Source organism: Arvicola amphibius, chromosome 7 (genome assembly GCF_903992535.2).
Source record: "Arvicola amphibius chromosome 7, mArvAmp1.2, whole genome shotgun sequence".
In the NCBI taxonomy this organism is placed as follows: Eukaryota; Metazoa; Chordata; class Mammalia; order Rodentia; family Cricetidae; genus Arvicola; species Arvicola amphibius.
The window spans coordinates 115789162-115811185 of record NC_052053.1 but is presented as its reverse complement, the minus strand read 5'-3'; the positions used below and the strand labels follow the sequence as shown (position 1 = coordinate 115811185).

The window sequence follows — 22024 nt, the reverse complement described above, 5'->3', positions numbered from 1 at the left end:
TTTATAATTTTTTAAAATTGATCTTCAAATCCAATCTTCACATAACTCATAGCCTAAAAGATATAAACTCTTTCCACAATAAATGAGACAAGGACATGGGACTTTGGTCAGCACTTGGTAAATGAGTGTTTGTGAATACCAGTGGAGCTGATGGTCTCATTGTAACTACCAGTGGGGCTAATGGAGGATGGAGCATAGAGGATACACACATGCCAACAATTAAAAAGGAATAAGGAAGTTGAAACAACACATTTAGGCTTTACTTTAAAAGGCTAGCAGACACTGCCGCAAGAAGCAATCTCTTTTTACAGCATAGAAGAATGTGTTTCCAAGTGTTACAGCTTTATTAGTCTGATTAAAATGCACAGGGTGGAACACTGAGGTATAATCAATGGTAACAGCTGGCACATAAATTTAAGTTAAAGATAGATCATTATTTAACATGTAACACAATAAAGAAACAAACCCTAGGTGAGAACTTCCTAGACAAATTCACAGAACCCTGAAGTTCGCTCAGCTGAGGCCTCACATAGGCACAGATTACAGGAGACAGGGAAATAATTGTGTCGATTGTCGCATCTCTAAAACAATTCTATGCACTGCTTTATATGTGAGAGAATTTTACCTGTAAGATTTTTAATGCATCCATACCAGGCAGCAGTTGTATTCATAGACTCTATTATTTGATCTCTGGTTATAAATAAATTTCTACTTCTGAACAACTCCTAAAATGATATCTTTGTTTCTGTATGCCTGAGAATAGTAAGGCCTTTCTTAAGTGTTTTGAGTCTTTCTAATCACCGTGCTGCTGAAGGGCTAGTATTAATTAAAGGTGGTGTTTACTTAATGCTTTGTATAGGTATTAATAGCGCTGCCACTATTTTTTGTGTATTCCTCACAATGTTTTTTTTTTTCAGGCAGGTATTATCATTGCTGTACTATTTTCTGTATCATAAATGAGGAAATGGCATCTTAGAAAGGGTGGTCATTTTGTTTAAGCTCTCAGTTAGTGAGAGACATAGCCGAAAGCCAAACTCCTGCATGATCGCAGAGTACCTTATGCTACAAAGCATTAACCTTAGGTGGGAAAGCAGTGCTCACTGGCTGCAGAACCTGCTGTCAGTCAAAATTCCTCACCCGTGTGCCCTGAAGCCCTGATCCCAAGATGATCATGCCCAACGCTAATAGGAATACTTCCTGTTCTCAGTCTACTGTATGCTTTCTCTAGATCATACCAAATTTCCTCCAAGCACAGGAGAACTAGAATTCATCCATTTATTTCACCTTGGTTGAATGTCCATAGAGACAGGAAGTGATCCTACAAACCACACAAAACAAAGGAGATTTTAGGAAACAAACCTTTTCCTTGGAATAATCTTGTGGGTGTCAACATAAAGAAGTTAACACTACCAGAGTAAAAGGGAGAACTGATAGCAAATGAACAAAAACTAGGCAAGCAATTCATGAGTATTAATCACAGTTCATCTCTTAAATGTAAGGGTCTCTGAAGTCATATATTAGCTTAATTTAGATTAGTTTCATTCTTTTACCAGCACGTACTGGACTTGAGTCTTATTTTTTTTTCCAGATTTTGTTTTCTCACTCATTTGCTAGGCAAACTAAGCAGAAAAAATGTACATCCATTCTTTTATTCTTGTCTTTCCCATATTCTGACGTTATTCTTTTTGGTGATGAAAATTGGAGACATTAATAATCGATCCCGTTGCTTCTATTCCTGTGGACTCTACATGAGTACATGTGGAAATACTTGACACCAGAAGATAATGAATGAACAAGAGAAGATTGGCGGTTGCGTCTTCTAGTTCAGATGTCATGGGCACTTAATATCTTAAAATATTCTACAAACTGTCACATTTGTGGGTTTTGTGGTGGTGAGCTCAAAACATTTAAATATGAAGGGGTTTGAGAAACTTCTTAAAGGGAAGAATTCTTGTACTGAATAACTTTGCCAAGCCAACCTTTCATCGATGGCTAAAGACCCCATAAATTTATGTAGCTGTGTGCAAATGCCTATTAGTACAGATTCTTATATTTTGGGTGAGTGTAAACTTTTTTGTTAATGCTATATTTTCTAAAACTTTCAAGCATTCTGCCTTAAAATGAATATCTTAATGTAACAACATCAAAAGGCCATGAGGGTTATGGCCCTCCAAAGAAGTATAATGAACACTAACAATTTAATAACATTAAATATCTTCCTCTGACTCCATTCTAGTAAAACTCTACACATTTAATCCCTTGAAGAACTTTTTGTGCACTTGTAAACTGACTCATTCTGTTTCATCAAGCCCTCAAATGTTTGCAAACAAGCTCAACAAAAGCCTAGGTGTGTGTGTATCCAGCATTAGTAGGTACAAGAGACACTGAGTCATACTTCCACTTCTGTTAAATAAACAGTTTGTTTTGGTGAGGTTGTGTGAACTCTGGTTTCAGGTTCAAAGCATTTTAATGGAAAATATAGAAGTTAGGGAAAATATAGAAAAGTAGGCTCCAGAAAGACACTGGGAAAAGCTAAATGGTACCAAGGTACAAAATGATAGCGTTGTGATGAGTAAGATAGGAAACACAAGTCAGTGGGTTTATATTATCTTGAGAATTTTACTGAATATGTGGTATCTCTTATTGTCTTTATTTAAATATTGTCATAATTTAAAAAAATATTACTGCTTAATGATGTAAATATTTAGCACCTACTACATGGCAGATGAAGGACTGTGTACCTTATACATATTAAATTATGGGTTTAACACAACCATTCTAGGAGTTAGGTACTACTACTGTCTCCAATTACATTGTGTACACGAGGGATAGCATAGTACAAATCCAGAGCTCATCCTTCTTACTACTGAACACAATATCCTCTAGCAGATTGTTTATGTTTGTACATTAGGATCATCATCAATAACCTATGCCAATATCAATCCTATGTATGTCATATTGAAAACACCCCTTGTGGATTCCTGTGGAATTTTATTAGCATCAGGTTTCTCTCTATTCTCCGGTAATGACTTCCTCTATTGAGATCTCTCTTTCATTGCTCTCTCACTCCATCCCTCCCCCAACTCAACCATTCATTTCCCTCATGTTCTCATTCCCTATTTCCTCCCCTTTACTTCCCCTGCCCCCAATTTATCCAGAAGATTTCATCTATTTTTCCTTACCAGAACAATCTATGTGCTCCTCTTAGGGTCCTCTTTGTTACTTAGCTTCTCTGAAGCTGTGGATCGTGGTCTGGTTACATCTAATATTCACTAAATCAGAACCTACATTGTGACATGGCTCTTTCTATTCTAAATGATGAAAATTCTAAGAGAAGGTAAAATATAAAGTTTAGGCTTCTTTTCTGTCTTTAAGGTCAAAAGATGACCCCAGTAACAGTTTGACATAAATTCCATGTCTCTTTAAGAACTTTCTGTCTAGCTGCACTGTTTTGACTGTGAAAGTTTTGTAGGTTCTGTTTCCCAAATAATAATGCTGCTAAACTAATAATAACTCAAGACTTTCTGATTATGTACTATGCTCCAGCCTGTGTTCTTCTTTGTGATTATCTCTCTCTCTCTCTCTCTCTCTCTCTCTCTCTCTCTCTCTCTCTCTCTCTCTCTCTCTCTCTCTCTCTCCCCTCTCCCCCCTCTTTCTCTCTCCTCTCTCCTCTCTCTCTCTCTCTCATCTTTTCTCTCTCTCTAGCGGTTAACCAATAGTGTTGATATTTTTATTTATCTCCACTTATAGTCAATTAAACAGAGGCATCCAAGATTGGCATTTTAGTGTATCATATTTTTATTTCTTTGGTATAATTTAAATTATGAGCAACAGTGTCCTAAGTGCTGATGGAAGCTTCTGTGGGAAACATCCTAACAGACTGGTGTGTAACTGAAGAATCATTTTTGAGTAAAACCTAAGATGAGTTAAGCTAAGACTATAAGTCCATTGAGCCTTTGAAGAAAGGCATTCAATGGGATGACAGCTGGATTCCCTAATAGTTAGCATATCTGCATCAATCTGAAGTTTCAGTTGTTCATAAGTATGTTTCAAATTATTTCAGCATAGTGAATGGCACTCCATTGTAATTTAAATAATGGATTTTCTCCTTTAAAAGACAGGGCAAGAGCCATAGCAGCTACAGTCCTTCCCTTAGCGGTTCCAATCCTTTACCTATTTCATTAGTTTTCCTCTATATAGTCAGTGTTTCATCATATGTGTTTAGCTTCTGGAGTCCGGACTCCATTAAAGATGCCACATCCCTTAGCCTTGTGCATTAAAAGACATCATCAATAAATTAAAATGAGGTCAACCTTGGGATGACACCCTCCTTTCTATTATAACTACAGTCTGTGAATCTTTTCATGCCAGTGCCCACTACCTGATCATATTATTCCATGTAAAGACCTTGGGACATTAAATAAGTTACTTCCTCATCCACAGTCAGTTGAATTCACTTATTCATAAATGGTTATTTCAAGTCCTTTCTTCATTTAAGCTATTGATTGATGTATCCTGGGGCCATTTTCCTCTTTGATGAACATGAAGATAGCTGAGACGTTCCCAATAGCCTTTTAGTACAAAGGCCTATTTTGTCTATGGTTCTTTCTGTGATCATTTGCGCATGACGGCACTTAACCACTTTGTAGATCTTGTTGATGGATTATGGAACAAGCAATGAACGGGCCATTCCCTCTTAAAGGATTAGGTCCCTTTGTGGTGGGGTGAAATATATGCTTTGCTCCTCATTTCACTCTTGCTTAGGTGCAATTTCACTGATTAGTTTCATGGGATATAATGTGAAATTCCTGGATTAGCATTACAGGTAGACAGTATCCTGAACTAAAGATGGTGTTCTTCCCCAGTGGTGATGGGTATGCCTTGGAAGATGGTCTTCTGTGTGCATTTTCAAAAAAAAACCTTCCAAGCTCAGCTATAGAAGGGGAATCGCCAAGGTCTTCAGCCATTAGCAGGTTTGTGGAGAAATACGGAGTCTGCAGTGGTTGTTAGCCTGCACTAGCCAAGCCCTGGATAGCCCTTAGCAACAGGCACCATTTATTTTACTGACTTGTTCTATTGATGCTATTTTGTTGTTGTGTGTTGTCTGGTTGATTTATTGGGGCAAGAGGAATTAAATACTTGTAGTGGTCTCAACATGAGTTATCTCAATAATAGATGCCACTGGACATAAGGGGACACAACTTTTAATCTCTTTGCCCAAAGATAAGATTCTTAATTATGAGGGAGATACATATTACTCAACTTTCTCCTAAGGAAGCAATCACTTTTTGAATTCCGCAGTCTTGGTTTTGAAATATAGGAAGGAAAATAAAAGGGGGCAATAAAGAGGGGGCAATCTTTACTTTGTGAGTTTTTGTTGGGAAACATATTCATAGTGTTGGGAGTCTGGCTACATGCTGTTAAAGCTGAGGCTCGTTGCAACAAATGTTAAAACCCTCACAAAATAAAGATAATAACTTCCCTACCTCATGTAATCGTGGGATTTTTGATGTGTTTAAATGAAATGCTCTATAGAAATGACAGTATATTTTTTTATTTGAAAAGAAATGGTGGTCGCTATCACATGTACTTAACGCCTTGCTATCAAACACATAGTGCCTGAGTGATTTTCTTATTTTTCATGTGGGGATAAAAACAAACAAACCCAAGTAATTTTGCTAAGTAAAATTTATGTTACAGCAAATAGGATCAAAGTGATGTATCTCGACTGTGATTCTGTGGTTAGGGCTTAATGTAATTTTAAGTGTATCCTCTCATAATCTTGTCAGGAAACTAAGGATCAGGTGTCTGAAATAGGTGGAGCTCCTTTATTAAGTCACAGAAATGGGGTGTAGATGTTCTGCTCAGACCCCTGATGCTTCTTTCTCACCACCTGCTTCTTGGAATGCCATGTGGGAATGTAGTACTTGGGGCAGGGCTCTGTGTTTAGGAAACATTTTCTGTAAGCTTCTGTTCTTTTTGTATTATCTGTATTCATTAATGCTTCTGGTTATGAATGGGAAAATCAAGCATTAAGAGCATATGTAAAGATATTTAAGATGCAACTACAGAATCACCAAAAAGGCTATGACTAAAACCATCACCAATATAAAATATCAACAAAATAGAAGCAGTAACAACAACTCTCATGCTTTGTTTAGGCAGAAATGGTACAGCTTCTTTGGAGAAAGGTTTAACAAGTTCCTTGCTCTTGTGTTAGTTTATGTATTTCTGACTGGTCTGGGACACATATGTCCACAGGCTGACCTCAAACTTGTGGCAATCTTCCTACTCCTGTCTCTTGAGTACTATGATTAGATGAACAGCTGCCTTATGGCCTAACCCTGTGTGTAGATATTTACCCAAGAGAAACGAAAATGTGTGATCTCAAAACGATTTTACAGCATGTGGTTAGCTAGGGCCATTCAGAACTGAATAAATGCATAAAATGTGAGTGTTCATCAACATAATGCAGATAAACTGAGGTGTAATGGTGATGGAATGCTATTTAGCAGCAAAAAGATATGGATTACTATTGTATGTGGCTATCTGGATGGTTGTAAAAACACTATGTGAGAAGGGCTTTATATAAAGGAGATATGATTGTTGCTACAGTAAGAGCACTAGCCAGAGTGTTATTCCAGAGTATTCTTAGGTTTCCATAATGGGAAGGGCCAGGTCAACAGGAGGTAGTTTGGGTTGTACAAGAGTAGCCCAGAGCTAAAGATACCTGAGGTGTTTATAGGGAAGCAGAACTTGCTAGAGGGAGACGCCATCTGTGTCTTTCAAGACTGCTTCGATATAACCATCCTCAAATAGGCAGTACAGAAGAAAGAGTATTTTAGTCACAGCTCACAGGATGTACAGCTGTGTGAGAGTTCCCTGGAGACTTAGTTTGACAGAAATGACCTAACGCACAACTTCATGCTTTCATGACCTGCTCACCATTTTATCTCTCCCTTCCATGAGCCCTTTGGTCATATTCTCACCTGAAAGTCCTTTCTGGAAGGCCCAGAAGTCTCAGGCTGACCTGACCCAAATCTCTAACATTTTTCTTTGTCATTAAGACTAATCATCCTCAGAAGCTGTATCAGGTTTTCTCTCTTTTCAACCCACAGTTCCTGACTTTTGTGGTCTCCTTTTCCCTGAAGGCCTAACTCCTTTCCCTGTTCTGTCTGTCTGAGCTCTCTCTGTGACCTGTACCCTTGATGCCTCTTTCCTGTGCTTTTTTTTTTTTGTTCTTGCTTGCCTTGCCATGTCCTTGTTCTTGGGTTATCTTCTGCTTCTCTTTGTTTTCTGCCTTTTTTTTTATGCCACCAGGCTTTCAAGCAAATGTGGAGAGCAGCAAGCAACTCTATTGATGGAGGCATTAAACATGATAATTTCCCATTTTAGCAGTTCCAGTCCATCTCCCAAGTTCACATTTCTTACTTATAAAATATTTGGGTGGTAAACACCACAGCAATGAAAACTGGAACAGGCCTCAGATAATGGTCACAATAAAATGTTCATTATAATGCGTACAGTAAATATGACAGGTATATTTCTGTCCTACCTCTCCCAGGGTAATGGACCTAAAGCATTTTAAGTTTCAAGAGTGAAAGCAACTAATCCTTTATTGACGCTAGACTGAAATAGAACATACTCAACAGGTTATAGTGTGATCATTTTTATTCAATTTCATTCCAAGTTCAGCAAAGGGACTTTTCAAGGTGACTTACAATTTTTCTCATTTTTTTTTCCATTTTGTTATTTTCCATTAGACTGCTAAGCACGTTGCCGGGTGTCAAAAGCTTTTGCCATTTGGACAGTGAGAAGATTGAAGCAGCCAACCCTGTTGATGGTTTTAGTTTATGACGCGCTCCAAGCTGTGCCTCTCCTGCAGTCCAGTCCGTTAGCACTTTCAGTGGGGTGAACCACCACATGCGTGAGAACCTCAAGCATCTTTGTTTCAAAGAGAAAAAAAAATGTCAAGTCTGATGTCGGCCTGCAAAAACTCAGTGTCTGTTGGGTTTCAAGGAGAAAATCTGAAATTGAGGAACACTGTAAAATGGGGTGTTTTGATAGTCCCACTTCCTGATGTATTTTCTCCTTGGGATTGCTCTTACGTTAAGTCAAATTGTTACTGACATACTTATTAATCATCCAATATTTACATTTGGGGCTAATAAATGACAAAAAGCAATCAAAAACTGACAACATAGACAGGTTCAATTAAGGGCAAAAAAAGGGAGAGAGATGGAAAAATCTGTATTATTACACAAGAATAAAGCCAACACTGGGTTTTTATTTGCTGGCAAGTTTTCTTAAAAGTTAAGAAGCATTTTCTCATATAAAAGCAATGCTAAGCATTGCAGATCTGAGTCTTGAAAGCAAAGGCTGTTTAAGATGCTAAGACTCTGAACCACAGAAGCGACACTGCTGCCTTTGTACTGACACACCTTAAATAATGAAGGCGCGACCTCCATGGTGGAGGGTTTGGTTTTGATTGTTGTTCCTGGCTTCACTGTTATCTAATCTTCTTACATATCTTGAAATGAGTGGATGACGTCATCTTTAAATTCACTTTTAGTCTTTTGTATCCTCTGCCCCATTAGCTGTTCTCCTGCCCTTTTAAAGTCAGGGAGATTGGAAAGCACTCTTTGGAAGCAGTTCTTTTCTATCAAGCCCAGCATTAGGAAAGCAACTTTCTCTCCTCCTCCCTCCCTCCTTGTTCATCAGAATAGGGTAGGTTCTCATTTGGGGGGTTTGTTTGAATTGGGGTGTGATGTGGGAGTCCCCTCTGTGTGCTGTAAACTGAATCGAAGACCCGGATATTAATCCACACGCCTCCGAACACCTGATTTTTGACAAAGAATCAAAAAATATCAAATGGAAAAAAGAAAGCATATTTAACAAATGGTGCTGGCATAACTGGATATCAATATGTAGAAAAATGAAAACAGAGACATATCTATCACAATGCACAAAACTCAAGTCCAAATGGATCAAAGACCTCAACATAAGACCAAAGACACTGAGCCTCACAGAAGAGAAAGAGAAGGAATTGGCACAGAGGACCACTTCCTAAATAGAACCCCGCAGCACAGACACTGAGAGGAACAGCTAATGAATGGGTTCCTGAAACTGAGAAGCTTCTGTAAGCAAGGACATGGTCAACAAGACAAAACAGCAGCCTATAGAATGGGAAAAAATCTTCACCAACCCCACATTAGACAGAGGGCTGATCTCCAAAATATAAAACAAACAAAAACAAACAAACAAAAAACTGAAGAAATTGGTCATCACAAGAACAAATAATCCAATAAAAAATGGGGTGCAGACCTAAACAGAGAACTTTCAACAAAGGAGAGGATGTGGGGTAAAGGGAACACGCCTCCATTGTTGGTGGGAGTGCAAACTGATACAGCCACTTTGGATATCAGTGTGGCGATGTATCAGATAATTAGAAAACAACCTACCTCAAGACCCAGCAATACCACTCTTGGGTATATACCCAAAGGATGTTCAATCATAACATAGGAACATGTGTTCAACTACGTTCATAGCAGCATTGTTTGTCATAGCCAGAACCTGGAAACAACCTAAATGCCCCTTGACCAAAGAATGGATAAAGAAAATGTGGTACATTTACACAATAGAGTACTACACAGCAGAAAAACATAATTACATCTTGAAATTTTGGGGCAAATGTATGGATATAGAAAACATCATATTGAGTGAGGCAACCCAGACCCAGAAAGACAAATATCATATGTACTCACTCATAAGTGGCTGTTAGACATAAAGCAAAGAAAAATTATCTTACAATATTCACAATATATCCCAGAGAAATTAGACAACAAAGAGTACCCTAAAAGAGACATGCATGAATCTAATCTCTGCAGGAAGTAGAAAAAGACAAGATCTCCTGAGTAAATTGGGAGCATGGGGACCAAGGAAGAGGGTAGAAGGAGAAGGGAGAGGAAGGGAGGGGACTGGACAAAAATATATAGCTCAATAAAAATAATTTAAAAAACATGTATATGTATATGTGTGTGTCTGTGCATCTGTATATATTTGCATAGATACACAATTCATATATTTTGTGTGTTTCTGTGCACCAAGTGTGCATGTATATGCATGTTTGCACAAGTCTGAGCACACATAGGCACATATGTGTGAATGTGCATGTGGAGACCCAAAGTTGATGTCTACTGACATCCAGAGTTATTTTCCATTTTATCCACTGAGGCAGGGTTCTGCGCAGAGCCCAGACTCACCAATACCAGCTAGTCTTGCTAGCCAGATGCCTCAGCGCTTTTCTGACTCTGCCTTCCAAGTGCTGGCATTACGGTGGTAAAGCTGCCTGGCTTTCCCATGGTTCTGAGAATCTGAACTCTGGTCCTAACGCTTACACAGCAAATATTATGTCAAGCAAGTCATCTCCCATGCCCCCTTTTGCACACCTTAGGAACATCTAAGCATTTGAAGATTCCAAATCCAAAGAAATAAGAAGATTTGTTAATTATTCAGATTTGAAAATTACACATCAGGCACAAATACTTAAAGAGTATAATGTTCACCACAAATATAAACAATTTTTTGGCAATGGAAAAGAAATAAATATTTCAAAAAAGTTAATAAGATGAACATTGCACAGGTCAGGAAGGCATGCCTGGTTAGAACTAGGGTATTTTATAGGAAATCTGTAGGCTTATCTTCAAGGATCTCTGTCAAAATGTCATTGAGAAGCAAAGATAAACTCGGGGAAGTAAAAAACATGGCAGCCTCATCCACTGTGTAGACATGTAAAATTTGTGATTTTTCTCTTTAATTTGCCAGCCCATGGTCATTTTCATTGTTAGCAATGTTGTCTGGTAGGATGGTTGACCCTGACAGAAAACTGACAGACCGTGACCCTGGCAGCGACACTGATCCGAATAGATAGAACAGATTCCGTGGATCAAAGGTTAGGGATGTGGTCTTGTTCACCCTTTATTCGCAGACATTGAATTTTAAAATGAGAAACTGTTACCAGAGATGCGATTTCTTTCTCTGCATCTTGACTGTGAGGTTGAAAGTAATAATTGCAGACACACGAGAGGAGATGCTGTCTGAGAATGGGCCAACCAGGGAAGCAGAGCTTTGCAAGGTAAGGGAAACTGAGCCCTTGGAATTCTTAATAAGCCAGGACCAAATACCTTTTTCAGTCAGTAGCAGCTTTTCAGTGATTTGAATTGAAGTTTCACTTTTGGTTTGTTGTGCTGGACAGATAGACAAAGTTCTCATGAGCTGGTGTAACGTCGGAATCCCATAAATGGTAAGCCAGAGAGCCAGCATTGTTACCATCTTTGCTTATTTCTTTTTGACTAGAAAGTCAGTTGGTTTATCTCTTTAACAATGAATACAAATGATGTTTCTAAGGAGCCCCTTATTAAATGGCAAATATCACTCCATTCCCTTTTGAGAGTAAAAACCATTGCTGCGGGCGCCTTCCGCTCCTTCAGCCAATAGCCGCAGAGATACTAGCCCACTGGGCGTGGTCTATTTCTCTTTAAAATAGAGCAGCAGCCCTCTGCTTGCCCTTCTTGCTTCCGGCTCTTGCTTCAGCGACTAGACTCCTTTCCTGGCTGTAGGTGTTCTGTAAGTTTTTCTCCTCAAATAAATACCCCTTTAAATCCAAACTGGTGTGGGATTGCTTTGCGGTGTGGGATTGCTTTGCACATTCAAACATAAAAATAACTGAATAAAAATATCACAAGAAAAAACTGAACGATGGCCTGAGAATTGGTTTGGCTGGTCTTTCATTCTTTATTCAGTAATTAATTACCTAACAAATTCAATATGCACAAAACAAAAGGCTTTTAAGTTTTAGAGAGCAGAAACAAGGGGCTGGATGATGTCTCAGTAGATAATGTTTTTGCTGTGGAAGACAGATGACCTGAGTTCAGATCCCCAGATCCCACATAAAAGTAAGAGGAGATGTAGAGATGAGAATCTCTGGAAGCTGGAGGACTTCCTATGATCCAGGGAGTAAGAGAGATCCTATCTCAATCATAATAAAAGGCAAATGCTTGTATCTTGTTCCTGAGATTGTCCTCAGATCACCACAAGTGGCAGCGACAATATGGTGGTACTCACAAACACGTCACCCACAATGAACACACAAATCTCACACGCACTTGAATGTGTGCGTATGTATGTGAGTGGACACACCACACACACAGAACACAGCACAGAGAAGGTGGAGGGGAGGAGAGGAAGAGCAAATTAATTCATTAGAACTTACCCCCAAAGTAGGAGACCCAGGACTCAGTCTTGACTTTGTGGAGACTAAATAAGAACACAGTTATAGAGTGGAATTTAAACCTTCCTATAGTGGAAGAGAGATCAGAATTGCTAGGGGATATAATTCTAGAAACTGAGGAGTTGGTGGTACTTGTACAATGTGGTCTGATGTGGTTGATAGCTAAGACTCGACATCACAGAGATTATGCATAGAGAGTCTCTGAACTGTTTCTCCGTGCTTGCTTGGCTCCTCTCTGGTGGCTCTGTCTAGTGCAATTGTCTCCTCCTGGTCAATTCACCTCTGAGGAACTGATCAGAATTAAACTGTGCTTTGGAAAAAACACAAATCCTGGGGAAAATTCAGAAAGCATTTTACTTTTAGAAACTTTACTCCTTGAGATCCATTCACCTGGAGTATTTCTTCCCTATTGATGTCCCAAATGACCAGAAGACACTGTAGTCTTGGTTCCAAGGAACAACTTCTGCCAACCTTCCATGAATGGGGTGCATGCAGCTGGGAATGGAGTCCACAGACAGCTGCTCTCCCTGGCTTCCTTTCCATGCTTGTATCCTGATCCTTTTCTTCATGCCCGCTAGCCATGATTTCTGAATGCTCCAATTTCGGAGCCTGAGAGAGGCGTAGTGAGGACGTTAGAGGGGACAAGAACGTTCTTAACAGCTACTGAAAAAGCTGCCTTCCTTCTCTGTGAGCACGGGGAAGGTTTAAATACGGTGCTCCACCTTAGGACTCTCCCGTGGGTTGGTTAGAGATCACCCAGGCTCTTTTGAGCAGCCTTGAAGAGGGAAGGTGCCCTCTGATGTACCCTGTACCTCATGAGGCTTGTTGCCTCTCCTTGGGCTCTCAGTCCTGTTCATCTCACGATTTTCTGCAAAGGGTAATTAGTGTCTCTAGTTCCCTCTCTTAGACAAGACGTAAAGTGTCTCCAATGTAGACCTCTCTAGGCACTGGGCCCCCAGAAACCCCACTACAATCTTTTGTTCTCAGGCATTCTAGGGAGGCAGCACAATCACCAAATTGGGGCGTCCCCTTTGCTCTGCCGTCAGAGTTCTGGCCAGTTTCTGTCTTTACATTTCTCAAGTGTGAGTCAGATAATTTGGGCTCTTTCTTGATCTGAAATAGCAGTTATTAGATTTTTCTAAGTTGTTCTGCTGGGGCTTTTCCCACTAGATTTAAAGCAAGAAATGGCACCGCTTTAGTCTTTTTTTTTTTTTTTTTGAGAGGGAAAGATTGGGATCCATAGCTTCCAAAAAGTTCTGTCAAACACGTTAAGGAAAGAACCACCTTTCATTAGGGATCTTTCGGACTCTTCATATGGTTAGAAAGGACGAACTTGTTATCTGAGTGTTCTCATTTTCAAAACGAACTTTATTGATGTTTCTTAATGTCTCTTTGAAAATCAAGATATAGAATGCTCCTCTTTTAAATGTACAGTAATTTTGACAAGTGAATAACCATGGAACTCCTATCATAACCAACATTGTAATCATTTCCCATCAATGTTTCTTTGGGTCCCATGTAGTTAATTCACCTTTCTAGTCTAGTCCTAGGCAACTTCAGATATACTGTCGGTCACTATAGATTTGGATAGACTTCTTTGGAATTTTGTGTATCTTGAATCCTGGAAGAGGCATTGTTATACATCTTCACTGACTTTGCATAATATTTTGGTGTGTGTTAGTAGCTAATTGTCCTACCCCTCTTTGGGGATGAATATTATGAAACCGTATGGTGTATAGTCATACCACAATTTGCTTACTGAGCTACTGGCTATAGTTTTTGGGTTGTTTCCAGCTCAGGTTATTACAGGTTCCCCAGGAACAGACTGATGATACAGGTATGGCTCTCCTTATGACCATACTCGAGTTCATTTGCTTTAAACTTTTATTTTGTTTAAAGTTTTGCAATTTTTATATTATCAAAGAAGAAAAACTTCAACTTAAGATTCATCATTCAGGCGGTATCTTTATTTTTCTTATGGCAGCATATTACACACTTCATTGCAATACTCCCAATTAAAATATACATTTTTAGCATGGGAGTACTGGCCTTCTTTGGTAGTAAGGGATCTTGAGAATCTTGTAGGAAAGCTGTGAGGTATGAATCTCTGTCTTAATCATTTCATTCAGTCATATATTTGTATTTTCTTAGATATCACCTCAGTGTTTATTGTTATCCTTTTGAAGTTCAATTATGCATTTTAAAAAATTCTTCTTTAAATTCATTGAATTCTCTGATAAGGTTTATGATTCCCTTTTAAAATTCTTTGTACTAGGGTTCATCTAGGTTTTTCCTCAGAGAACACTTCTATACAACTAGTGTGTTTTGTTAAGACCCATGCTGTCTTTTTTATTCATGTTTTTATTTTTGTTATTTGACCTGGGCATGTGGACTTCTTTCTTTGGTTGTGTGTCTGATTTTTTTAAGATGGGGTCAGTGAAGGAGTGTTTGATCTGAGCTAGGAAATGTACAGCTGATAAATGAAATGTTTAATTGGAACTGAGAAACTAGAGTCCATAGAGATGGACAGCACAGAGGAAAAGAGGAATGGAGCATTTCCCTAGTCAAAGATGGCTTTCCAAGAAAGCAAGTTCAAATGCCACAAATCTGGAACCATGACTATTGGTGTGGAGATGGCTCTAGGCAGAAGGGAAATCAGAGGAGGCTAGGAGATGGGTGGGAAATGGAGGACATGACTTAGCCAGCACAGGTGTCTGAGGGTGAGGAGGTGGAAAGCTCAGTGTGACCCACAAAGCAAGCAAGTACCAAAAATCAATGTCAGCAGCAGGCTGGTCCCTGCCAATCTATGGAACACATTGGAACGTAGTCAACAACGTCTTTTACCTAAAAACCAAATAAAGAAGTAATAAGAGAAAATCACCACTAGATTGGTATAAAGAGGAATATAGAGGTTCAGTGGAAGCAGCTTGTAACCAGGCTTGTGGGTTCTCAGATATTGGCAGGTGTGCATGTGGTGAGGAGAGATGTCCAGCACTGGTTACCTAGCTAGTTACTTGGTGCTCGTGAAGCCATGGTTATAGGAGGAGCAGCTACAACCACAAATCTAGTAAACCAGTCCAAACCCTAACAACCATCTATCCACATTTGTCCTTATATCCACAGGGAAGTGTAATCTTCATCCCTCATCAAGGAAGCTCCTCTGTGCAAGGTCACACTTTTCATCTGAATGCAGAATAAAGGTTTTGTTGTTCAATGACCCATATTTCTTTTTATAGCAACAATAAGACATTTCATGTTTTTACTAAGTAAGCTCTAAACTAAACAGATTCTAGGGAATGCTATATTAGCTTTGACTTAGTAATCAAGAGGCAACCACTGAATTAAGTAGATGAAAACTGTTTGCTTTCCTAGCCTATTCCCAGGCCAATGTTTTCTGAAGTGTCATTAATTGATCTTACACTGTTGCATCATCTCGACAGAGTTGGTGCATAGTAAAGCAACAAGCTTTTAAAAAATACTTTCAAGACTACATGTATTTTTATCAATTCTGTTATTCTTTCTTTCTTATTTACCTATTTTTGAGAGGTAAGGTTTCATGTAGCACAAGCTAGCCTCGAACTTGCTATGTAGCCAAGGATGACCTTCAATTTCTCAGCCTCTTGCCTCATTCCTCAAATTCTGAGCTCACAGACATGATCTACCATGACTTCTCTATGAAATACCAGAGACTGAACTCAGGGCATAGTACATGTCAGACAAGCATTGAATCAGACAAGTCATTTCTACAGGCCTTGCACATGGTTAGTTTTAGAAAAACAATAGCAACAACAATAATTATAATAATGTGTATATCATTACAAATGACATTCATTTTCTAGTTAGGCAAATTGTGCTTTCTGTTTCAAATGCTGGTTATAGGACTTTCTCTTCCTTTCTCTTGTTTTAAAGACAGTTTCATATTACTAAGTAGCTGAGTTGGGGATTTCATAGCTTTTGTATGCACCTCAGCACAATTTTTAAGGCATGGGTAATTAATAAAATTAGTGGGTTTCCTAATAATTATATTTTACAGAAGGACGAGATTCATTATCAGAATATCTTCAAGCATGTCAACACAGAGACTCCTGTCAAATCATACATTATTAGATAATTACATACATTAGAGAGTCAAGCACTAGCTAAGAGATCAACCCCTGGGACAGAATGTCTCATTGAGATGCCCCCTGGACTTCGTCAAAAGTGGAAAGCATATCCAGCAAACCCATTGCAGCAACAGAATTTCTCTGCAGCAGAAAAGGCGGCCCCTCCTTCCCAGCAATGAGAACTGGCCAGAAGTTAGAACGCCTGAGGTTCAGGGACTTGGCTCAGTTGCTTAAAGAGCTGCAGGAGGAGCTAAATGTGATCTCAGATGACCGCAGCGAGAATATAACTTAATCAGTTTAAAAGCACATGGACTGAAAACTAGTCTTAGTCATAAAGGCTTCTGCTCTTTAAAGCTGTGTTAATTTTCCTTACATTCCTCATAATCTCCACAGTATATGAATAACTCATCGAAGCTGCTGGTGCTCTCCTCCACAGTGTATGCCTTCATCACTGTTTCATTGCTGAGAGGAGACACTGTGATCAAGGCAAATTATAAAAGAAAGCATTTAATTGGAGGCTTGCTTACAGTTTCAGATGGTGAGTCCATGACCACCATGGTGGTGAGCATGACAGCAGACAGGTATGATGCTGTAGCAGAGAGCTCACATTTAGTCCACACATGGACACACACACACACAAAGAGAGAGAGAGAGAGAGAGAGAGAGAGAGAGAGAGAGAGAGAGAGAGAGAGAGAGAGAGAGAGAGAGAGAGAGAGAGAGAGAGAGAGAGACAGAGACCGGGCCTGACATGGCTTTTGAAACCTTAAAGTCCATCCCCAGTGATACACTTCCTCCCAAAGACCACATTACCAATCTTTTCCAAAACAATTCCACCAACTGGAGACCAAGCATTCAAATATATGAGTCTTTGGGGGCAATTCTTATGGAAACCACCACTATATTAGAGCTTCAAGTGGTCAGGACTTTGTGCCATTTGTTTTCCTTCCCTTAGGGAGGAAGGGAGCTTGTGGGCACAGGTAAAATGACTCCCAGCTGGTGACAGGGGAATTGCTGCAGTGTAGACCTAGGCAAGGGATACAGGAGAATATTCAGTTCTGACCAAGAATAGAGGCAATGTTTACGAGCTGGACCTGCAGGTGGAGATATCCCCCCAGTGATATGAACATTCAGGATGCTGCCCAGCTTTTCTGCTGCTGTGGTAAAGCTCTTTGACCAAAGCAACTTGGGCAGCAAGCCTTTATTTGACAACATTTCTAGCTCAAAACCCATCATTGAGGGAAGTCAGGATAGGAACTTCAGCACAAACTCCATGTAGAACTCATGAAAGGGCTCTGCTTGAGGGCCTGCTCCTCAGCTCACTTACTGACTCATGCTCAGCTAGTTAGTTCTTCACAAACCAGGACAAGCTGTGTGATGAACGGTGCTTCTCCCTGTGCCCTGGGCACTCCCACATCAATTAATAATCAGGAGAGTCCCTCACAGACCCACAGAGCAACCTGATCCAGGCCACTCCTCAACTGAGTCTTCTCTTAGGAGCCTACACTCCCTGGGTCAAGCTGACAATCTAGGATAATCAGGGCACATCTTAACTTACGTTATCCTTTTCTTTATCTTCACTTCAGTTGTCCAATTTTTTTAAGGGAAAAATTCCATTCCACTTACTTTGCTATCCCCAATGCCTAGTACGTCTCTCTCAAGTAGAGCTGAATGTAGCCAAATGTACCTTTCCTGTATTTCCATCTAGTAGGAAAGCACATGATGAATCTATTTTAGAGACAGATGTGGATTCAACTCACATTGTGTTTGCCTCCGGGTCTGTGTTGGGTAGTACCAGCAGTAGCAATAGATACACATGAAAGAAAATACAAGGAAAAAAATGAACTTCTCTGGATTACAACAGCATCCAGTCTTGATTTGGAGATTGCTAAATACAAAAATGTATTTTCTCTTTAAAAAAGCCAGAACTGGGTACTTCTCTACATTTAGTTCAAAAGTCCACATTTTAAAGGGAATTAGCCATCAAGTTTCTTCTTCTATAATACCTCCAAAGCACTTAATCTTTGATGAACAAAATGCCTTTTGATTTGTTCAATGAATATTAATCCTTCTTAGAATGTACAATTGACTTTTTGTTAAGCGTCATCTAACAGAAATCTATAACAAGTGATAACTTTGATGGGTTTAAATATGCCAACATTATTTCTCAGAAAAGCATACAGCATTTTGCACAATTAAGTGCTGTTTCAGAAATAGCTTCATGAACCTTAAATTAGATAATTTTAATGAACCTTTATGTGGTAGTGGATCTGTGTCTAATTTGTCTGACGGCGCCTCCTGAAAAGTTTTTGTCATTTTGACAGGTTGTTTAGGAATTTTGTCAATGCAAAAAATGGTAATACAATACTAAGCACTTTCCCCTGGAAACAGCTTCTTCACGTTCAAAGGACTGTAATTTAGATATAAAAAAATTAGAACAAGAAACTATAACACATTATAGTTTTATCTTACCCCAAAGTAAGCTGTAAAAAAAAGGACACTTGACATAAGAAAAACACATTTGTGGTAAACATTTCCATCAATCTGAGGTAGTTAGGAAACTAGTCTAACATTATATCAAGTGCATGGTGGCTGGGGACGCAGCTCCATGTTAGCACACTTGCTTGACAAGGAGATGACTCTGGGTTTGTTTCCAGCATAGCAAAATAAAAACAAAACAAATCCCTGCAAAACAGACCAACCAAATAAGTCCCCCAGTGGCAAAAATGGCACAATGGTCTTTCTGCCAGGAAGGTAACATGTCCCAAAGTGGCTTAGGTGGACTGTGGCTTCAGCTGGAAGATGCTCTCTACGAGACACCCTCACACCACCTCCCGTGCCCTCTCCTCCTGGGCTGTTGCTAACTTTTGTATAACACTGTGTTGAAAGAAAGAACATGAAGGCATAGGACTCAAAAAATACTTCTAGATTCTCCCTCCTCAACCTGGGGCTCTGCATCTGAGATTCTCCAGTAGAACAAAGGCCATATGTCAGTGTCTAGAGACACAATTTAAAATAATCACATTTCTTCCTTGTTTTAGGGACAAATCCCCAAGTATTTTATCCTATTTGTCTTGGGGCTAACATATCAAAAGGTTCCAATGGAAGAGTGGCTCCCTAGATTTTCAGGGAATTCCTGGATTAATGTCTTTGCCTCATAGCTAATGCATCTCATGGAGAAACATGTTTTTAAGAGGGGCAGAAGTTTCTGTTGTTTTGAACACCAAGGGCTAAAGAATGGAGGAGAGGCAGGAGTGAACAGATGGAAAGATGCTCACTCTTCCTGCATCACTTCCATCCTTTAGCCAGTTCTGTGACCACGGCAGAGGACTAATGCAGAGCCCAGCCTCCATTTCTGTCAATCACTGGCTGGCTTGCATCAGTGGCTTGAAGTCCTGGATACCTTTTAGTAATGCCTGGGGATGTTTTTAGTTGTCAAGATGATTGCCGAAACTCAGCTCATATTTATATAGTGGAAACTAGAAATGCTGCAGGATGAAAATAGGTAAAAATAAAGCAATTCCTCTAGCATAGCTTTGAATGTCTCCCCGAGGATCTTGAAGATAGAGGTGAAACTTGTTCTGAGGTTCTGACCCGGAGTTGAACTCCTCTACATATACACCAGCATATTCTCTGTGTCGTGTCAGGGAATGCAGCCACACGGTTCCCAGGTATTAAATATTTTAGTTGCTCCTTGCGAGAAAATTTAACTTGTGTGTGGGTTTTTTTTCTTTCTTTCTTTCTTTCTTTCTTTCTTTCTTTCTTTCTTTCTTTCTTTCTTTCTTTCTTTCTTCCTTTCTTCCTTTCTTCCTTTCTTCCTTTCTTCCTTTCTTTCTTTTGGAGGGAGCATTCAAAGAGTTATTCACAATCTAGGAAGTGATACACCAAAAGGAAGCTCCTTCAGGAATTCGACTTGTAACGTTGATGTTAATCTACATTTGTAGCAGTAACAGCCTGGATAATGAGTGCGGAAGTTGAGTGTCTCACTGCTGTCTTGTGCTTCTTAGCATGTTGTACTCAAACAGTTTCACTGTAGAATGCATGGTATTTTATTTGAACTTAGTTCCCTGCCATCCTCCCTTTCCTTATAGACTAGAGTTCAGTATAGATAAGCTCGCCCGCAAACATTTGAAGTTGTGTGTCAGATGGTTATGTTATATTTGGATTTCAGCGGTAGGATGATGAGGAATCACTGAAAAATGCCTGTTAAGAACAGCAACAACAACAAACAACAACAAAAATAAAAACCAGACAGAGACACTGGGGCTGGCAGGGTGGAGAAGCCATGCGTTAGATGATCATCGGGGTTGCTTCTGTTGCCATCAACCAATGTCCTCAAATGATCTGACAGTGGCACACGATTGCTAGTCAACAAGGGTCTAAGTTTCCTTTTCTGATCCTAACTGGAGGAGACACCTCATGTAAAACACAGCATGATGAGAAGGTGATGTGCGGGAGAATGCGGGTGGAGAGCTGGAGAGATAACCATCATCTCCTTTTCTTCTATTTCATAAATGTTGAGGTCACTGTTACTGTGCTGTCCTGTGTTTCTATCTAGAGCACTCAGCTCTAAGTGAGACATCTATGTTCCTCACTCTGAGGCCCTTGAGATATTACTGTAGAGGAGGGGGCGGAAGGACTGTAAAGATCAGGACTATAAATCAAAGGTTCACCCCTAGTGATCTTCTTCTACTAGCTGGGCGTCACCTGCTAAGAACTCTATAGGTTCCTTCAAACAACTACTAGCCAAGGAACACACTTTTAAAACATGAACCTGTGGAGACATTTCAGAGTCAAACAAACTCCCTTCACTCTGGCTTTTTCTGATGTTTTCTCATAATTGAATTTGGGTTATGGATTTGGAGATGACTCGGAGGCCTGGTGTCCTTCTCAGTATGTGTGTTGCGGGGAATGCATGGCAGGCACTGACTTTGTGCTAAAGAGCTGACCTTGACAGCTCCACCCTTCACTATTGCCCCCGTTTCACTCTGTATTCGGTGTATGTATACGGTGTTTCTTTGCCCTCTCCCAGGCATTTCCACCATGCTTCGGTGGAGCTTACTGGTAGCAGCTTTTATTGCGGCGTCGCAGTGATTTTCTCCTCCTCCTATTCCATCTACAGTGTGTTTTATTTTCTAGATTATAAAATAATTACATTGCTTCTCTCTTCCCTTTCTTCTCTCCAACCCTCCCAAATACCCTCCTTGCTATCTTTCAAATTCATGTCCTCTTTTTCCATTAATTTTTTACTTTTCAGAAATTCCTGATTAATTTCTAATGAAGGATGTTTTACTAATGAACATTTGTTTAATGATGGCTCTTCTTTCTTTGAAAATATAAAGACATTCCACAATGATATGTGCAGAGATGAAACCATATGTGTGGGAAGAGGCAGGAATGAAGGGTAGACCTTGCCCCTTTGAATGGCCCAAAGGATGACAAAAACCACTGGTGAGAAGCCACCGATGTCACAGGCTCAGCAGACTGACTGGACTGTAGACTGTAAGGTCATTTAGGCTCTGTTTTGCTCCTGCATCTCCACGTTTTATGCCATTGTGATATTTTGTACAACTTTTATAGTTTTAGAAAGAGGGTTTTCTTTTAATTAAACATTTATATCCTACACCATGGTTTG

General features: G+C 39.6%; 1 pseudogene; it reads left to right on the top strand.

Moving 5' to 3' along the window:
* The first annotated feature begins 10156 nt into the window (after nucleotides 1-10156).
* The window catches only part of LOC119819919, a 52444-nt pseudogene continuing 40576 nt past the window's right edge, over nucleotides 10157-22024 (top strand).